The sequence below is a fragment of the Bos taurus genome, chromosome 16, assembly GCF_002263795.3.
Source record: "Bos taurus isolate L1 Dominette 01449 registration number 42190680 breed Hereford chromosome 16, ARS-UCD2.0, whole genome shotgun sequence".
Lineage (NCBI taxonomy): Eukaryota > Metazoa > Chordata > Mammalia > Artiodactyla > Bovidae > Bos > Bos taurus.
In genome coordinates this window covers 68,144,433-68,163,814 of record NC_037343.1, presented here as the reverse complement: position 1 = coordinate 68,163,814, position 19,382 = coordinate 68,144,433, and positions in this window count along the sequence as shown.

Genomic DNA, 19,382 nt, shown 5'->3' with positions numbered 1-19,382 from the left:
TGTATGGCATAGAGAATATAGCCAATATTTTATAATAATTTAAATCATGTATAATCTATAGAAATATTGATTCACTGTGTCATACATCTGAAACTATTATAAATCAACTATACTTAAATCAAAATAAATAAGTAAGCTCCATACTTACTTTTATTTATTTATTTTTTTAAATTTTATTTTATTTTTAAACTTTACAATATTGTATTGGTTTTGCCAAATATCAAAATGAATCCACCACAGGTATACATGTGTTCCCCATCCTGAACCCTCCTCCCGCATTTTGTTACTGTACATGAAAACCTCAATATTGTTAAAATCAAGTAATCCACATACTTAATTTTTATTGTATCAGATAGCAGAGATGAAATATTAATGTACCTCGAATAAACTATCTAATTTTTTATAAATGTAAGTATAAATAATTTTTATTCTTTAATGGTATGTGCTGATGTGCTCTGGAGAAGGCAATGGCACCCCACTCCAGCATTCTTGCCTGGAAAATCCCATGGACAGAGGAGCCTGGTAGGCTGCAGTCCACAGGGTCCCTAAGAGTCGGACACGACTGAGCGACTTCCCTTTCACTTTTCACTTTCATGCATTGGAGAAGGAAATGGCAACCCACTCCAGTGTTCTTGCCTGGAGAATCCCAGGGATGGAGGAGCCTGGTGGGCTGCTGTCTATGGGGTCGCACAGAGTCGGACACGACTGAAGCGACTTAGCAGCAGCAGCAGCAGCTGATGTGCTTAGTTGTGGCCAACTCTTGGCGACCCCATGGAATGTAACCCACCAGGCTCCTCTGTCCATAGAATTCTCCAGGCAAGAATGGGTAGGTTGCCATTTCCTTCTCCATGTTAATGGTATAAACTGTGTTAAGTAGAAAAAAATATAATTTCTTAAATATACAGATACATTTTAGTTGAATATTTGCTTTATATGAAAATCATAAAAGCAAACCAATTGATAGGTCATAAAATCTCTGCCTTAAATTTTCTATAACTTTTTAAGGGTGTCAAGCACTGTTACAAAATTTTTAAAAATAAGTGAAATCTTCTATTACTTATAGTTTTCTTGGGGAAGGAAAAAAAAATCACATGAAAAAAATCTTAAGCAAACCTTGTTGTCGCTCAGTTGCCCAGTTGTATCTGACTCTTTTGTGACCCCATGGATTGGGATTTTGCAGGCAGGAACACTAGAGTCTCGCCATTTCCTTCTCCAGGGGACCTTCTGGACCCAGGGATCAAACCTGCGTCTCCAGTCCACCTCTCATGCATTGCAGGCAAATTCTTTACCTCTGAGCCACTAGGGAAGCCCCAAGCAAGTTAAAAGCAACATAAATTGCAGTAGAAATTAATATATTGTAGATGAACTAGAAATACAGTTAAGAAGACTGAGTAATAATTAGCATTTTATAGATTACAAAGCATTTTCACCTACGTCTTCTCATACATTTAACCTATCTCCCAAATACAATGACTACTTATCCATGGTGGGCTTTAGCTGTGGTAGGAGGCATGATCCAAAGAATAAAACTCAAGTGGGACCTGTTTTCATGGAGCTTATGAATCATGAGGGAGGCAGAAAATAACTCAAACAGTCAGAATACACAGTGATAAAGTCTGTGATGGTGGCAGTGAGAGGTGATATGAAAAATGAAGGGGACCTAAATCAGATCTGGAAGACAGATGATCAGAGAATTCTTTTCTATAGAAAGAAAACTCTAAGAAGGATGAAGTAAAACCCAGAGGTAGGAAAGGAGAGCTTGTGTGAGATGGGGAAAGGAGAATGTCGTGGCTGGAATATAGACATAAGGGTCTGCTGGCTGTGACGAGGCTGGACATTTTGAGGTCTGTATTGGTACTTTATACTATAGAGTTAGTAAAAGAGTACTACCGATTATTTTAAGTATTTAAGAGATTTATAGGAATGCTAGCAAGCATATTTGATTGTATTAATGGATTGGAGTTCTCAAAGCAGATTTAATTTCTAATTATAAGCTTATTGATAAAAATTCTAAAAGGACTGTTCTACTCATGTTTTGGAGGCACTGCAGAGATTAGCAGAGACCTACCTGGTTCTTCAGAGAAGGCAATGGCAACCCACTCCAGTACTGTTGCCTAGAAAATCCCATGGATAGAGGATCCTGGTAGGCTGCAGTCCATGGGGTCACTAAGAGTCGGACACGACTAAGTGACTTCACTTTCACTTTTCACTTTCATGCATTAGAGAAGGAAATGGCAATCCACTCCAATGTTCTTGCCTGGAGAGTCCCAGGGATGGGGGAGCCTGGTGGCTTGCTGTCTATGGGGTTGCACAGAGTCAGACACGACTGAAGCAACTTAGCAGCAGCAGCAGCAACCTGGTTCTTAATACATATTTGTGAGGTTGAATTATCAGAAATTAATTCTAAATGAATGCCAGAAGTATAAGATGAAACATATCATGCACTGTAGGAAGGCCAAGTGAAACTCAGAATTAGAACCACAGGCAAGTTTGGGGCATGTACCGCATTCCTGTGATTCCCAGGTGGTACTAGTGGTAAAAAATCTGCCTGCCAAGATAGGAGACACAAGAGACAAGGGTTTGATTCTAGGGTCAGAAAGATCCCCTTGAAGAGGAAATGGTAACCCGCTCCAGTATTCTTGCCTGAAAAGTCCCATGGACAGAGGAGTCTGGTGCGCTACAGTCCATGAGGTCACAAAGCCGTGGACACAACTGCGCAACGAAATATTCATGCACCACATTTCAAGAACCCTGTCTCAATCAGTTAACAGGAAGTTAACCAAGAAAGCATTAAAACTTTAATTCCACAAAACAAGACTGAAGTTGGAAAAATTAATAACAGACTAGTACACTTGGACCACACAGGAAGACAGATGTTGAAACAAGGAAGGCTTTCAGATGCTATGCCTCTTTGCAGTGAAACTACACAATCCCCAAACACCTGGGTAAATCCTTTTGTGAGATCCCTTAGGATTCAAAGAGGAATCTGGCTTCTCTCAGTCAAGGGCTTACACTTGGAATGTAGACCTTCTTTCAGCCACAAAATGTGCAAAGGCGTTCTTGATAATTTTCAGTCATGTTGCCAGACCAGAAAACTCTTCTGGGAAAAATGTATTCCCAGGAGCAAAATAATCCCTTCATTAGGCAGCTGTGGGAATTCGCTGCACTTTAGGATCTCATCAAGGTGGAAATTTGGAGGAGCAAGCAGAGTTTTGTGAAAGGAGATGCTTTTCCTGAAAAAGGGAAAGGAGAGCATCGGCCAAGCCCATGTTATATATCCTGTTCATTTACTTTACCTCGTAATCTATTATGTTTTTACATTGCTGAACAGGGCTCACCTGATGCTCCAGGTTCCTTCCTGGAAATTTGTACCAAGGGTCTTCTATTGTCATCCTTGTGGCTCCCAGCATGGGTGCAGTGTCACTATTAACAGGCATTTCATTCCATTCTAAAGACTTACCTTAAATGTTACTTCTGGAATTTGCTGCTGAATTAACGTGTTTCTTCGGTTTAGAAAGCACAACCTATTTGAATACATACAATTTTGGATCTCTAATTTCAGGTCCTGAAGACGATTTTACTAAGTCAAGATAATAAATATTTTCCAAAATTTTATTTTAGCCTCACACCCATGACTTGATAACTCCTTCTCACTTATAGTCACGCAATATTGTGGTTACATCTTCAAAGGAATCAGGATAGTTCTAAAAAGGATAATAAGCTAATGCAGCAGTGGAGATATTGAAGGTCTGGTGTGCATGTGTGCTCAGTCATTAATTGTGTCCAACTCTTTTTTTATGACTGCATAGATTGCAGCCCATCAGGGTCTTCTGTCCATGGAATTTTTCAGGCAAGAATACTGGAGTGGATTGCCATTTCCTTCTCCAGGGGATCTTCCTGACCCAGGGATCAAACCCATGTCCCTTGTGTCTCCTGCATTGGCAGGCAGATTCTTTACTACTAGCACCATCTGGGAAGTCCGAAGGTCTATTACAACATTTTAATTCCTTCTGAATTGGCTTTCACAATGAGGAGGTTGTAAGCATTCAAGTTGCATAATATCATGAACCCAAATTGGTAAAAGACTGGTGAGTTCATTCCTCTATTGTTGATTGACTTCGTTGTTCCATTTTTAAATCTTTTTAAAGCTCTCTTGTCTATATGGAGGTTCTCAGTGCATCTCCTTTGGCAAGTTACTATTCCTGGACATAGGCGATGTGACCTCAGGAGCACAGTCAAGCATCTTGGCTCAAATTCTCTGAGATTGCTGACCTAATGTTGTTCCTTAGCCTCCCTCCTCCATTGGATCATTCTAGTGTAGAAGCAGCATGGAGTCAGACAGATCAGATCTGAGCCCTAGCTCTGCCACTTTTTAGCAGATAAATTACTTCACCTCTAGGACTTTCAGTTACTTCATCTGTGAAATTAATAATAGCACTATCAGAGTGCCTTGCTGAATACCGAGTAGATTCATTGAGATGTTTGTGAATGCTCTAACAAACTGTTTGGTACAAAATAGACAGTACATATTATTTTTTTCTGTCAATGGCTGAAATCTACAACCTAATATATTTTCTTAATGCTGTCTCTACCTGCCTTGCCTTAAAGAAAACAATCACTCCCCAAAGCCATCACTCAAGTGTTTATTCCTCCTTGTTCTCATGTGGTCAGGTAAGAAGAGGCTATTTTTTAAAAAGAAGAGGTGATTTTCTCACCTGTTTTCTGGCTCTTCCAGACCTTCCTCTTCTACCTTCCCTTGAGGATCTTTCTTTCCATAACTTCACCCTCTCCCTCTCCATTGATTCGTTTCCTTCACCTATGGTTATATTCAAACACTTTTCATCTTAAAAATAATACCTAAACAAATAAAAAGTATCTGCTTTAATTCTGTGCCCCATTGTTATTACTATAACAATCTCTTTCTTGACATAAAAGGCAAGTGAACGTGAAATGAGTAAGTCAGAACTCTTGCTCCGAGTTTGTTCATGGTACTGGAAATAATACATCTCCATTATCAAATTTAGTGCATGATAGTGTGGTTCTGTTTCCTCATTTGTAAACAGGAGATAATAAAAGTTAATTTTTTGCTCATGCAAATCTGATGTGGAACTGGCAGCCTTCCACAGATTTCATGACCAAGGAAGAGAAAGCTTCATCATTCTACGGAAAGTTTTGAAGGACCTAGCCTACCACTAGCTTACATTGCTTATAAGCAATTGTTCACATCCAATTGACCGGAAGTAAGTCACATGTTCCCAAACTAATGGCAAGTACAAGGCAGCTGTGCGTGCTCACTCCTGTTGACGCTTTGTGACCCTATGTACTGTAGCCCACCAGGCTCCTCTCTCCATGGAATTTTACAGGCAAGAACACTCACGTGGGTTGCCATTCCCTACTCCAGGGGAATCTTCCCAACCCAGGGGTTGAACTCAAGTCTCTTGTGTCTCCTTCATTGGCAGGCCGATTCTTTACCACTGCTCTCTCTGGCACATATAAGGAACCTGAAAACACAGTTTCTATGCATTCCCAGGAAGAAAAACTATGGTGAACGTACAGTGTTATCTCTGCCCAACATTAATATCATCTTTTTAGTTACTGTTTCTTTCACTAGAATGTAATTTCCTCGGGGAAATGTACTCAATGTTTCTCTTTTTGCTTCTCTACAGTACATGGCAAGCACTCAGTAAGTGTTTGTGAAATGACAGAGTCATTGACTGAATGAGCAACCCACTGAGAATGAAAGGATGGCTGATGACCTGAAGTTTGTTATTGGTTAAAACTAGAACACAATATCACAGATAGTCCTACTGGAAGACGATTCACTATGGGTCTTTGGCATTTCTGTACATCTTGCAAATAGTCATTGGCTGCCTCTTGTTCTAGACTACAATTTCAAGGATGTTCACCTACCAATCTGCCTTAGAAGACAGAGATAATGTCTCCCACTAGAGCTAAGAGGAGTTTTGTTCACAGCCTTTTAAGATGGAGATGATGCTCTGAAACAAAGGACAGATGTAACTATAATTCAGTAAAATAATGTCTAACTCCAAAGCAAAAGGAAAGCATGCTTCAGTTCAGTTCAGTCACTCAGTTGTGTCCGACTCTTTGCGACCCCGTGAATTGCAGTATGCCAGGCCTCCCTGTCCATCACCAACTCCTGGAGTTTACCCAAACTCATATCCATTGAGTCAGTGATACCATCCAGCCATCTCATCCAGCCTGTCGTCCCCTTCTCCTCCTGCCCCCAATCCCTCCCAGCATCAGGGTCTTTTCCAATGAGTCAACTCTTCACATGAGGTAGCCAAAGTATTGGAGTTTCAGCTTTAGCATCAGTCCTTCCAAAGAACACCCAGGGCTGATCTCCTTTAGAATGGACTGGTTGGATCTCCTTGCAGTCCAAGGGACTCTCAAGAGTCTTCTCCAACACCACAGTTCAAAAGTATCAATTCTTCGGCACTCAGCTTTCTTCACAGTCCAACTCTCACATCCATACATGACCACTGGAAAAACCATAGCCTTGACGGACCTTTGTTGGCAAAGTAATGTCTCTGCTTTTCAATATTCTATCTAGGTTGGTCATAACTTTCCTTCCAAGGAGTAAGCATCTTTTAATTTCATGGCTGCAATCACCGTCTGCAGTGATTTTGGGGCCCAAAAAAATACAGTCTGACACTGCTTCCACTGTTTCCCCATCTACTTCCCATGAAGCAATGGGACCAGATGGCGTGATCTTAGTTTTCTGAATGTTGAGCTTTAAGCCAACTTTTTCCCTCTCCTTTTTCATTTTCATCAAGAGGCTTTTTAGTTCCTCTTCACTTTCTGCCATAAGGGTGGTGTCATCTGCATATCTGGAGTTATTGATATTTCTCCCGGCAATCTTGATTCCAGCTTCTTCCAGCCCAGCGTTTCTCATGATGTACTCTGCATAGAAGTTAAATAAGCAGGGTGACAATATACAGCCTTGACGTACTCTTCCTATTTGGAACCCGTTTGCTGTTCCATGTCTGGTTCTAACTGTTGCTTCCTGACCTGCCTGTTACTGCCCTTTATCAAAGATTCGAGTGCCAGGCACCCAAAGCTCAGAATCCCTCTCCCACCAGGCAGCCCGCTGCCCGCGCGGGTGTCATTTGGCCCTGTCCACATCACCCTGTGGGAACAGCCTCAGAAAATCAACACCAAAATGCAGATACTCTGGCCACTGCTATTGCTGTGAGTAATAAATAGGCCTTCGCCTCTCACCCAGGAGTCTCAGTTCTTCTAGAAGCATCCATGAAACTGCATCAGGTTAACTTGTTAGTTTGTAAGTAGTGTAAGATCTCAGACCTTTCGGAGTTTTAGACAACTCCTTCCACTAGAAATTTGCATTGTTTTATGTTCATTTCACTTGTAGCTTGCTTTGTTTTGCACGACCTTTGTACATAAAGTGAGGAATCTAGCCCCCCGCCCCTGACAAAATGTTTTGCATATCTTTGCTTGTTTTTGTCCTTGTTTGCAGATAAATGTAAAAGCAGTTTCCTGTATTTATTTACCAAAAAATAGCCATTTTGTTACTGATGTAAAAAAATTGCCATGCTGCTGACAATTATATATTTTTGAAGTCCAGTGAAAGCTGTTGAGGTCATTACTCCCCCTCACTAAAGTTACAAAGATTCCTGTTCACAAAAGGCATTAGCAGACTTTGTGATTAGAATCATCTAACACACAAGAGGGTCTGTTAATCCATGGCATGTTCCAAGGAATTCGGAACATTTCAGAATGTCTTTCCACCTCCCCTTTGTTCCGGTGGACACAATCTTTGCAAGAGTGCAGGTGTGTTCTTGAGGTGGTTGTACTTGAAGGGAGCAAGCACTGTGCCAGAAGCCAGTGGAAACATTTTCCCAGTTTCCCGTAGGAAAAAATTGAATGGAATGGTAAACCATTTGTGAAGCCAGATGAAAGCAAGGCATTAATGCATGGATTTGTGCCGTTCCTTGTTCTCCGAGACGCCCACTAGTTTGTCTTGCTGTAAATGGCCCACTGGAGTCAAAAGAGAATTCATACACATTTCTTAAGAATCGAATGAGTTTTCCGTTGGCTGACATTGATGAATCCTCAGTCTCTAAAGAGTTCTTCAAACTCGGTTCTTCAACATTGATTCTCTTGGAATCTTATGGAATAACCTGTAGTCTTACTCAGAGTGGAAAAATTCAAGCTGCTTCCTGAAACAGAGGTAGAGGAGTGATGTCCTCTCTAAACCATTGGTAAGGAAGACTAAAAGCACAGTGATTTATGCTTTAGTAATTTGTAATAGAATAATTTCCTCCTGCTTAACAGGAGATTCTTAATGGATTGTTATTTATTCGTTTCTAGCAAGTACACGTTTGTTTTCCTATAGGGATTCATCTCTGAATTTGGTTTTTAAAAACCGATCAAGACTAACACGCTAAGTTGCTTCAGTCATGTCCGACTCTGTGCGACCCCACAGACGGCTGTCCACCAGGCTCCTCTGTCCCTGGGATTCTCCAGGCAAGAATATTGGAGTGGGTTGCCATTTCCTTCTCCAAGGCTAACATATATCTATACTTATATTGATTTGTTCATGGCAGGAACCCATCACAAGCTCTCCTCCAGGTTCTTGCTTTCAGATTTGGACCAGGCTACCAGAAAAGCTGTCTAGTTCCTTACTTAGTGCTAGAAGACAGTAGTACTTTTATGTTACTCAAGCATGAGACTTAGAAAAAAAAATTGCAACATTGTGTTAAGATGTCTAAGTGAAATTCTTTCACTGCTTCTGGCACAGTGCTTGTCCCCTCTGAGTATGACCACCTGAGAAATATACCTTCAACTCTAACAAAGATTACATTCACCAGAACAAAAGGAAGTAGAAAGACATTCTGAAACATTCCAAACTGCTTGGAACAAGACATGTATTAACAGACCCTCTTGTCCAGTAAGTCATTCTAATAACAATGTCTGCTAATGACAGGAAGAGGAACCTCATGTAAAATCAGAATGAGATCAGTGAGTGATCCTTTCCACTCACCTGTTTGTACAAATGCACCCCTTGCAAACTGACTGGACATGGGTATTACTATGTGATAAGGAGTGGGGATGAGGACATTGAGATCTTTTCAGATATTCTACTAAGGCCCAGATAATATAGCCAACTGCTCCCTGGTTGTTTTTGTTCTTTATAGATATCACTTGAAACAAGCTATTTTGGGCTCTTAATTTGTTTGCTCATACAACTAAGAAACATTTATTGTAGTGTGACAAGAACACCTAGAAAAACAAAAATACCTAGCACCCACTCCAGTCACTTGATTACTCTGCCAGCATAGATGGCTACTGTTGGCATAGGAGTGTCTAGTTGGTTTGGGCTGCTGTAACAGAATACAGCAGATTGGGTAGGTAGTAGACAACAGAAATTGATTTCTCACAGTTCTGGAGGTTGGAAGTCTAAGATCAGGATGCCAGCATAGTTGGGTTCTATTGAGGGTCCTCTTCTTGGTTGCACATGACCATTTCTCACTGTATGCTTACACAGTATTAATAGAAGGAGCACAGGAGCTCTCTGGAGTCTCTTTGTAAGGGTGCTAATCCCATTCAGGAAGCCCCCCCACCACACACACACACACACACACACACACACACTATAATCTAGTCACCTCCCAAAGGTCTTACCTCTTAATACCATCACATCTGGTATTAGGCTTCAGTTTTGGAGGTACACATTCAGTCCCTAGCAAAGATAAGCTAGCAAAGATAATCAAATCTTTACGTGTCTACAGCTACAGAGTGTCTACAGCTACAGACTCTAGAAAATTCTAGGCCCCTCTAGAAAAATTTCATGCTTTCCTACTGATTTTTCTTCTGATTTTCCTTTCCCCTTTTCTTTCCTCAGACCCTCAGGAGCAAAGGGGAGGGATGCCAGGGAATTGTCATCCTGACGACTATGTAGGAAGAATCGCTTTCACTGTCATCCTTGCTGTAGCCCCACTGGTTCAGAAGTCTGCCCTTCACCATGGATCCAGGCTGGACGTGAGAGGACTAGGCTTCTATCTGGTTAAGTGAATGGACATTCCCCTGTCACTTTTATAGGTTCCAGATTTCCCTCTGCCCAGAGATTTGGTAGAGTAGAAGCCCACCTTATATAAATGACTGAAATTCAAGAATTTGCTTTCTGCCTCAAATTCCGTCCTGTTAAAGGTGGGCAGACAGGTCTGTACCAAGTGATAAACCAACCAATGTGTTTCATAGCCAGTTTGACTCAGAGCAGATGGCAGTGCCAGACAGGAGAGATGAAGAGGTTGAACTAACCCCCTCTGGCCTTTGGGTTATATTCAAGTGAAGCTTGTCTTCCCTTCATGATGTTCATTCTAAAGCCAGGTGTCTGCACCTGATTCTAAAACATCAGCTTTGTGAACCTCACCCTTATTTTTACTTTTTAAAAAATTATTATGGTAAAAGTCATACAATATAAAACACACTAGTTTAACCATATTTAACTATACAGTTCATTGGAACTAAGTACATTCATACTGTTGTGCAACTCTCACCATCATCAATCTCCCAAATTTTTTGCTTTTTTATACTGAAACTTGGGCTTCCAGGTAGCACAGTGGTAAAGAGTCCTCCTGCTAATGCAGAAGCCAGAGGAGATGCAGGTTCAATCCCTGGGTCAGGAAGATCCCCTGGAGTAGGAAATGGAAACCCCCTCCAGTATTCTTGCCTGGAAAATTCCATGGACAGAGGAGTCTGGCGGGCAACAATCCATGGGGTCACAAGGAGTTGGACACGACTGAGTGACCTGAGCACGCAAACTGAAGCTCTGTTCCTGTTAAACACTAACTCCCCGCCTGCCTTGCTCTCTTGCTACCCTTTCAACACACTCATTTCTCATTCCGTACTCCTTCAGGGGACATTTTTTTTTTCAGTTTGAATAACTGAACCAGGAATTTCTGTCTAGCATTCAAAGCCAGGAAATCAATTTGGTTTAGGACAAGCTGAACTAGAGTCTGCAGCACTTTTCACTGCTACACTGTGGGTCTGCATTTTCCATTAAAGCACACACCACAGTGGATTTGCCTGTTTAAAAAAATGTTTCCTGGCCAGGCATCCCAACTTGCAGCACCACTGACCTCTGACCAAAGACCTGCAGTCCTTTCCTCTTTGCTTCTGTCTTTTTGATTTCCTCTTCAGTGCCAGTATAACTTACCTAGGAAAGTTGACTTGTCTTGATTTATCTTTACAAAGCAGCAGTAGCAAAGTTAATGACTTAGCCCTGCCCCACCTCATCATAAGCTTTTCCTTGGAGTAGCTCCTATTATACTGGCATAGTTACTATGCCAGGAAGGTAGTAGGTTATGCCAGGAAGTCAGAGTCATGGACGGAGTCATCTGTCACTTTGATGCCAGAGTCACTGCAGGAATCACGTGCTGTTTTTTCTTACTAGCAGTGAAAGTAAAGTGGTCACACTCTATGCTTCAGTATTATTTTAAGAAAAATTCATTACAATCTACAAATCCTTCATATCGAACATGGTCTCATCTACAGAAAAGGTATGATCTGTCTTTGTTGATGCTTCCACCAACATGCTTATTTCTGCAACAACAGGTCTTTTTAAAATAACTTTTTATTTTGTATTGGGGTATACAATGAGAAGAAGAGGTGGCAAGAATACACAGAAGAACTGTACAAAAAAGATCTTCACAACCAAGATAATCACAATGGTGTGATCATTGACCTAGAGCCAGACATCCTGGAATGTGAAGTCAGGTGGGCCTTAGAAAGCATCACTACCAACAAAGCTAGTGGAGGTGATGGCATTCCAGGTGAGCTATTTCAAATCCTGAAAGATGATGCTGTGAAAGTGATGCACTCAATTTGCCAGCAAATTTGGAAAACTCAGCAGTGGCCACAGGACTGGAAAAGGTAGGTTTTCATTCCAATCCCAGAGAAAGGCAATGCCAAAGAATGCTCAAACTACCGCACAATTGCACTCATCTCACACACTAGTAAAGTAATGCTCACAATTCTCCAAGCCAGGCTTCAGCAACGTGAACTGTGAACTTCCAGATATTCAAGCTGGTTTTAGGAAAGGCAGAAGAACCAGGGATCAAATTGCCAACATCCGCTGGATCATGGAAAAAGCAAGAGAGTTCCAGAAAAACATCTATTTCTGCTTTATTGACTATGCCAAAGCCTTTGACTGTGTGGATCACAATAAACTGTGGAAAATTCTGAAAGAGGTGGGAATACCAGACCACCTGACCTGCCTCTTGGGAAACCTGTATGCAAGTCAGGAAACAACAGTTAGAACTGGACATAGAATGACATACTGGTTCCAAATGGAAAAGGAGTACATCAAGGCTGTATATTGTCACCCTGTTTATTTAACTTATATGCAGAGTACATCAGAGAAATGCAGGGCTGGAAGAAGCACAAGATGGAATCAAGATTGCCGGGAGAAATATCAATAACCTCAGATATGCAGATGACACCACCCTTATGGCAGAAAGTGAAGAGGAACTAAAAAGCCTCTTGATGAAAGTGAAAGAGGAGAGTGAAAAAGTTGGCTTAAAGTTCAACATTCAGAAAACGAAGACCATGGCATCCGGTCCCATCACTTCATGGGAAATAGATGGGGAAACAGTGGAAACAGTGTCAGACTTTATTTTTGGGGGCTCCAAAATCACTGCAGATGGTGACTGCAGCCATGAAATTAAAGGACTCTTACTCCTTGGAAGGAAAGTTATGATCAACCTAGATAGCATATTCAAAAGCAGAGACATTACTTTGCCAACAAAGGTTCATCTAGTCAAGGCTATGGTTTTTCCTGTGGTCATGCATGGATGCGAGAGTTGGACTGCGAAGCAAGCTGAGCGCTGAAGAATTGATGCTTTTGAACTGTGGTATTGGAGAAGACTCTTGAGAGTCCCTTGGACTGCAAGGAGATCCAACCAGTCCATTCTGAAGGAGATCAGCCCTGGGATTTCTTTGGAAGGAATGATGCTAAAGCTGAAACTCCAGTACTTTGGCCACCTCATGCGAAGAGTTGACTCATTGGAAAAGACTCTGATGCTGGGAGGGATTGAGGGCAGGAGAAGAAGGGGACGACAGAGGATGAGATGGCTGGATGGCATCACTGACTCTATGGACGTGAGTCTGAGTGAACTCCTGGAGTTGGTGATGGACAGGGAGGCCTGGCCTGCTTCGATTCAGCACTGATCTGAACTGAACTGATACAATGATAACAATGTTTATTGTTAATCAAAATTTATTAACACTGATTACCAATGTTGTGACAGTTTCAGGTGAATAGCGAAGGGACTCAGCCATATACATGTATCCATTCTCCCCCAAACTCCCCTCCCATCCAGGCTGCCACATAACATTGAGCAGAGTTCCCTGTCCCATACAGTAGGTCATTGTTGGTTCAGTTCAGTTCAGTTGCTCAGTTGTGTCTGACTCCTTGCAACCCCATGAATCGAGCTATTTAGGTTGGTCATAACTTTTCTTCCAAGGAGTAAGCGTCTTTTAATTTCATGGCTGCAGTCACCATCTGCCGTGATTTTGGAGCCCCAAAAAATAAAGTCTGACACTGTTTCCACTGTTTCCCCATCTATTTCCCATGAAGTGATGGGACCGGATGCCATGATCTTCGTTTTCTGAATGTTGAACTTTAAGCCAACTTTTTCACTCTCCTCTTTCACTTTCATCAAGAGGCTTTTTAGTTCCTCTTCACTTTCTGCCATAAGGGTGGTGTCATCTGCATATCTGAGGTTATTGATATTTCTCCCGGCAATCTTGATTCCATCTTGTGCTTCTTCCAGCCCTACGTTTCTCTGATGTACTCTGCATATAGGTTAAATAAGCAGGGTGGCAATATACAGCCTTGACGAACTCCTTTTCCTATTTGGAACCAGTCTGTTGTTCCATGTCCAGTTCTAACTGTTGCTTCCTGACCTGCATACAAATTTCTCAAGAGGCAGGTCAGGTGGTTTGGTATTCCCATCTCTTTCAGAAATTTCCACAGTTTATTGTGATCCACACAAAGGCTTTGGCATATCAATAAAGCAGAAGCAGATGTTTTTCTATTGGAAATCGCCAACATTCTTGTTGGTTACCCATTATAAATACAGCAGTATGTGCACATCTATCCCAACCTCCCTAACTGCCTTCCCTCCATCCTTCCCCCAGCAGCTATAAGTTCGTTCTCTAAGTCTGTGAGTCTGTTTCCATTTTCCTACAACAATAGGTCTTAGTTACACTTGTACATCATGATCCTAAAAACTATCATCAAAACTAGTGGAATTTTCAGGGTGTTTAAAGAGTGTTCCAGAATGTAACTATTTCACATAAATCCTGAAACAGATTGGAAACAAACAAGCCCAGATTCAGATATTAGCTCTGCCATTTACTAGTGCTTAGACCTTGGGCAAGCTTCAGATACAATTCCCACATCTGTGAAACGGCGGTGAAGAAAGCAGTCCCAGGGACAAGCAGTGTTGCCTCTCATGCACTATGCTGAGTGTTTTACAGCCATCATGTCATTTAATCCTCACAACCAGCCTGTGAGTTGCACAGTGCTCATACCCGTTTTAGATGGGGGAACACTGAGGCTCTGAAAGGGTAAGTGTCCTCACCGTGTTGATGTGGGGATGAACTGAGGAGAACCACGTGGGGGGCTTCACACACGGGAACATTTACTGCTGCTGCTGCTCCTCATCACTCTGGGTCCCCTTCTCAAATGTGTCCTTTTAATGCTTTAGTCCGATTGTGTGCTCATTTCTTGGAACACACTCTGGTTGATTGTCAGTCTTTTCCTTCCTGTCTCACAGCCATCACTCTATAAGTTTTTCATTTCCCGTTCTTTCTACTTTCCTTAACTTGTTGGAAGTGAGATGATCAGGTCTGTGGAACAAAAAAACGTAACTTGTATTCTTCAGTTTCACATTCTTCAAATTAGAGGCACCTTCTCTCTTAACCGAACATATGGTGAATACGCTGCTGTGTTTTATGTTATTTTGATTTACGGATCCACCAGATAAGCTTCCACTTTAGGCAAACTTTGGAGTTCCCTTGAGTTTTATTATTTATTTTTCTGATTGCTCAAATTATACAAAATTCAAACACTATAGAAATAATTAAGTTTAAAAAGGAATAAAGTCCCTCACCAAAAATTTCAGAGACGGCCACAGTTAACAGAATGAAACATGTCCCTCCATCTTTTTTCTCTCTGCATACTAATCTATTATTTCTATTATTTATTTACACACAAATAAGTATGTATAAATGTATCTCATTCTTTTCGATGACTCTTTAGTATTTTGTTGTATGAATATACCTAATAATTCATGTAATTCTCATACTTTGCCTCTCAGGAAGTCAAGCATCTAAGGAGCACACACCCATACATATATGCACACACAGATGAAATATCTCCCATAAGCCTGTTTGTGCTCCTGGGAAATTCTTTCATTACTTCTTTGCTACTGAAATACTTTATTTCTAGATGTGTTTTAGTCTATTCCAATCCTGGTACCCTGAGTTGGTACTTCATTAAATGATTAACACTTGGAGCTTGGTGCCTGGATAAATTGAGGGGGAAGGAGCAGAAAGTGAAAATGAAGATACAAAAGAAAAACTTTTGCCATTATGGTTGTTTTCTGAATGGTTGTTTTCACAGGGCCCGGATAGTTGCCTGGAGTCAGAATGCAAAAGAATGACCACGAAGAAGCATAAAGTAACTTTTTGGGGTGATTATAAGCATGTTAATTATATGTGTTATATGTGTAGTTATACATTTGTCAAAACTTATCTAACTGCTGGGTTCCCTGATAGCTCAGTTGGTAAATAATCTACCTGCAGTGCAGGAGACTCTGGTTCAATTCCTGGGTGGGAAAATCCCCTGGAGAAGGAAAAGGCTACCCACTCCAGTATTCTCGGGCTTCCCTTGTGGCTCAGCTGGTAAAGAATCTGCCTGCAGTGTGGGAGACCTGCATTTGATCCTTGGGTTGGGAAGATCCCCTGGAGAAGGGAAAGGCTAGCCACTCCAGTATTCTGGTCTGGCGAATTCCATGGATTGTATAGACCATGGGGTAACAAAGAGTCAGACATGATTGAGCGACTTTCACTTATCTAACTATGCTTAAAATTGGATGCATTTTTTTTCATGTAAGTTATATCTTAGTAAAATTTTGTTTAATGTTATGTGTTATCTATTATTTTCTCATTATCACGGATTCATCTTGTCTTTGTGTTCTGTAACTCTATAAATTATAAAACTTTATAATCTTTTCTGAGTCTCTTCCATCTCCTACTTGGCAGGCAGATTCTTTCCCACTAACCCCACATGCTCAGTCACAGGCATTAGTACACTTATTATATTGCCAATTAGGCAGCATATCCCATTTAAAAGAAGTGTATCTTTCTCTGTTTAGTGGAGAAGTTGTATGTTTTTTTCCCAGGCTTTATGAATATTTAGAGTTTGGTCTTGGTGATTAACGCTCTGTGACTTTAATTGAGATTAACTTAAATTTATCAATTTATTCAGGAAAAATTGTCAATTTTTCAGTTTCAGTTTTTATTTAGGTTTCCTATTAGAAACATGCTAAGTATCTCTTCTCAAGCTGTTTTATTTGACTCAGGGATTTTTCACTAGCTTTCTTGAGTATTTTCTTAAATATTTCTAACTATTTTATATTTCTTATGCTATTATATGGTTGCATGCTCTTTATGAGAACCTAATGCCTTATGGTCTGATTCTGCATTAGGGTGAGTTGTATAATTATTTCGTTATATATCAGACTGTAATAATAATAGAAATAAAAAGCACAGTGAATGTAATACACTTGAATCATCCTGAAACCATCTTCCCCACAACCCTAGAAAAATTGTCTTCCACACAACCAGTCCCTGGTACTAAAATGGTTGGGGACCACTGGTCTATAAGACCTGAAGAGTTCTTGTCATCAACAAACACTTCAACCTTATCTCTCCCTTTGGCTCTGATGTATTAACTCAGGCCTTATTGTCTTTCGGTTCATACACACGCCAAGTTTTTTCTTAACTCAGGGCTTTTGCACCTACTATTCTCTTTGCCTAAAGAAAATTACTTCCAGATTATTTCATACCTGAACCTTTCTTTTCACTTAGATTATATCTCAAATATCCTCTCCTTAGAAACATCCAGTATAAAGAAATTATCCAAACTCTGGTCCCTCTCTAACATATCTACCTTTATTTACACTTGGCACAATCTGATATTATCTTATGTACATGCATAATTTTTCTGTCCCAGTTACCTCCCGACTAGAAGATAAGCTCCATGAAAATAGTCTTGTCCAGGATTTTGCAAAAGTTTTATAGAAATGGTCAGATAGTAAATTTTTGTTTGCAGTATGGGCCATATGGTGTGTATTGCATTTAGATGGGAAGATCCCCTGGAGAAGGAAATGGCAACCCACTCCAGTACTCTTGCCTGGAAAATTCCATGGACGAGAAGCCTGGTAGGCTACAGTCCATGGGGTCGCAAAGAGTTGGACATGACTGAGCAACTTCATTTCACTTCACTTCACTTCACTCTTCCCTTATGGGAAGTCCAGGTGACTCAGTGGTAAAGAATCCGCCTGCCAATGCAGGAGCCACAGGAGACATGGGTTCAATCCCTGGAGCAGGAAGATCCCTGGAGGAAGAAATGGCAACCCACTCCAGTGTCCTTGCTGGAATAGTCCCTTAAACAGAAGAGTCTGGTGAGCTACAGTCCGTGGAATTGCATAGAGTCGGACACAACTGAAGTGACTGAACATGCATACACTCTGCCCTTATAACATAAAAGAAACTATACACAGTAACCTAAATGAATGGTCATGGCTATGCTCCAATAAAACTTTATTTAAAAAAACAGATAGCAGAACAAATTTGCCTCAGGCACCATATTTGCCAGCTCCTGTCTTATCAGTCTTGTTCTTTGCTTTATCCTCAATGCCTAGAAAAGTATCTGGCTCATAGCAGGTAGTCAATAATATTTATGGAAAGCATGAATGGTCATCAAAATTTTATATTTTGATATACTTAATCTTGCAGAATCTGATGTATTTATCATTTTTACTTTTAATTAATTTCATTTTTTAAAGTATAATTTAAATATATTTTACTTGAAAATTTTTCTTTTTATTCTTAAAATACATACTTTATACTTAATTACAATCAGAGCTCTTTAAATTCAAGTAGGGTTGATTTAAATATTGAATCACAAAGATTCAGGTGTGCAATATAATGATTTAATATGTTTATAGATTATACTCCATTTACAGTTATTATAAAGTGTTGGGTATATTCCCTTTGCTACACAACATATCCTTGTAGCTTATTTATTTCATACACAGAGTTTGTACCTTGTAATCTTTTGGGAGCCGTCTCTGGCATGATGCAGTATCTGAGTGGAGAGAGGACAGCCATTGATTGCACTTAAAGAGACAGTGGGTTGGGAGAAGTCCAGAACTGTCACTGGAGCCAGGACCACCCCAGTCTGTACCACAACCCACGCTGAACACCTACTCCAGCCCATCTGGCCCCAGAACTGCTTCCCTGGAGGGCAAGGGTGCAGGTGCTGGAAGCAGGCATTGCTAGCTCAGACCTGACCCACAGGCTTCTGTTCCAGCAACTTAGGGCCTGACTTTGCCCTCCAGTAGGATGGTGTTGGCCGCTGAACAGAGGAAACGCCAGGGTTCATACCTGGCTCTGGCTCTAGCCCCATCCATCCATCTCCAGCCCCACCTCCTACCAAGTGATAGCTGCCAACTTACCCTAGGGAAAGATATGATTCTAGCTCACTTCAGATACTGTTCTCCCACCAAAGCCCCTAGGCAGACTGTACGGGATACTGCCACACAAGGACACTTCTTTAAGACTGGGAAAGGTAACTCTTTCATCTAATTTCACTGAGGCAGAGAGAATAAGGCAAAAATGAAATGGCAGAGAAATTTGTTTCAAATGAAATAACAAGGAAATAATTCTGAAAAAGCAACTAATGAAACAGATAAATAATTTACCAACTAAAGAGTTCAATCAAGACTTCTAAAAAATGATGCTTCTGTGCTGAGAAAACTTGATAAAAGCATTGTTTAAAAGTGTTTAAGCATCTATCAGTGTTTAGCTGTACAGAATTGTGCAAAATCACTAACACAGTACTTTTGAAAGAAGACAACAATAATAAAATTGTTATTATTATTTGTTAACTATAATAATTAGAGCTTAAAATAGTTTATTATTCTCTTTGTGTTACACTTTGTACTGAGAAATTAACAAATCTATCATTTTATTATAATTTGTTAAAAATTCCTAAGAAATAAGAATTTAATTTGATAGATGCATCCCAGAGCGGATTTCATAATTTT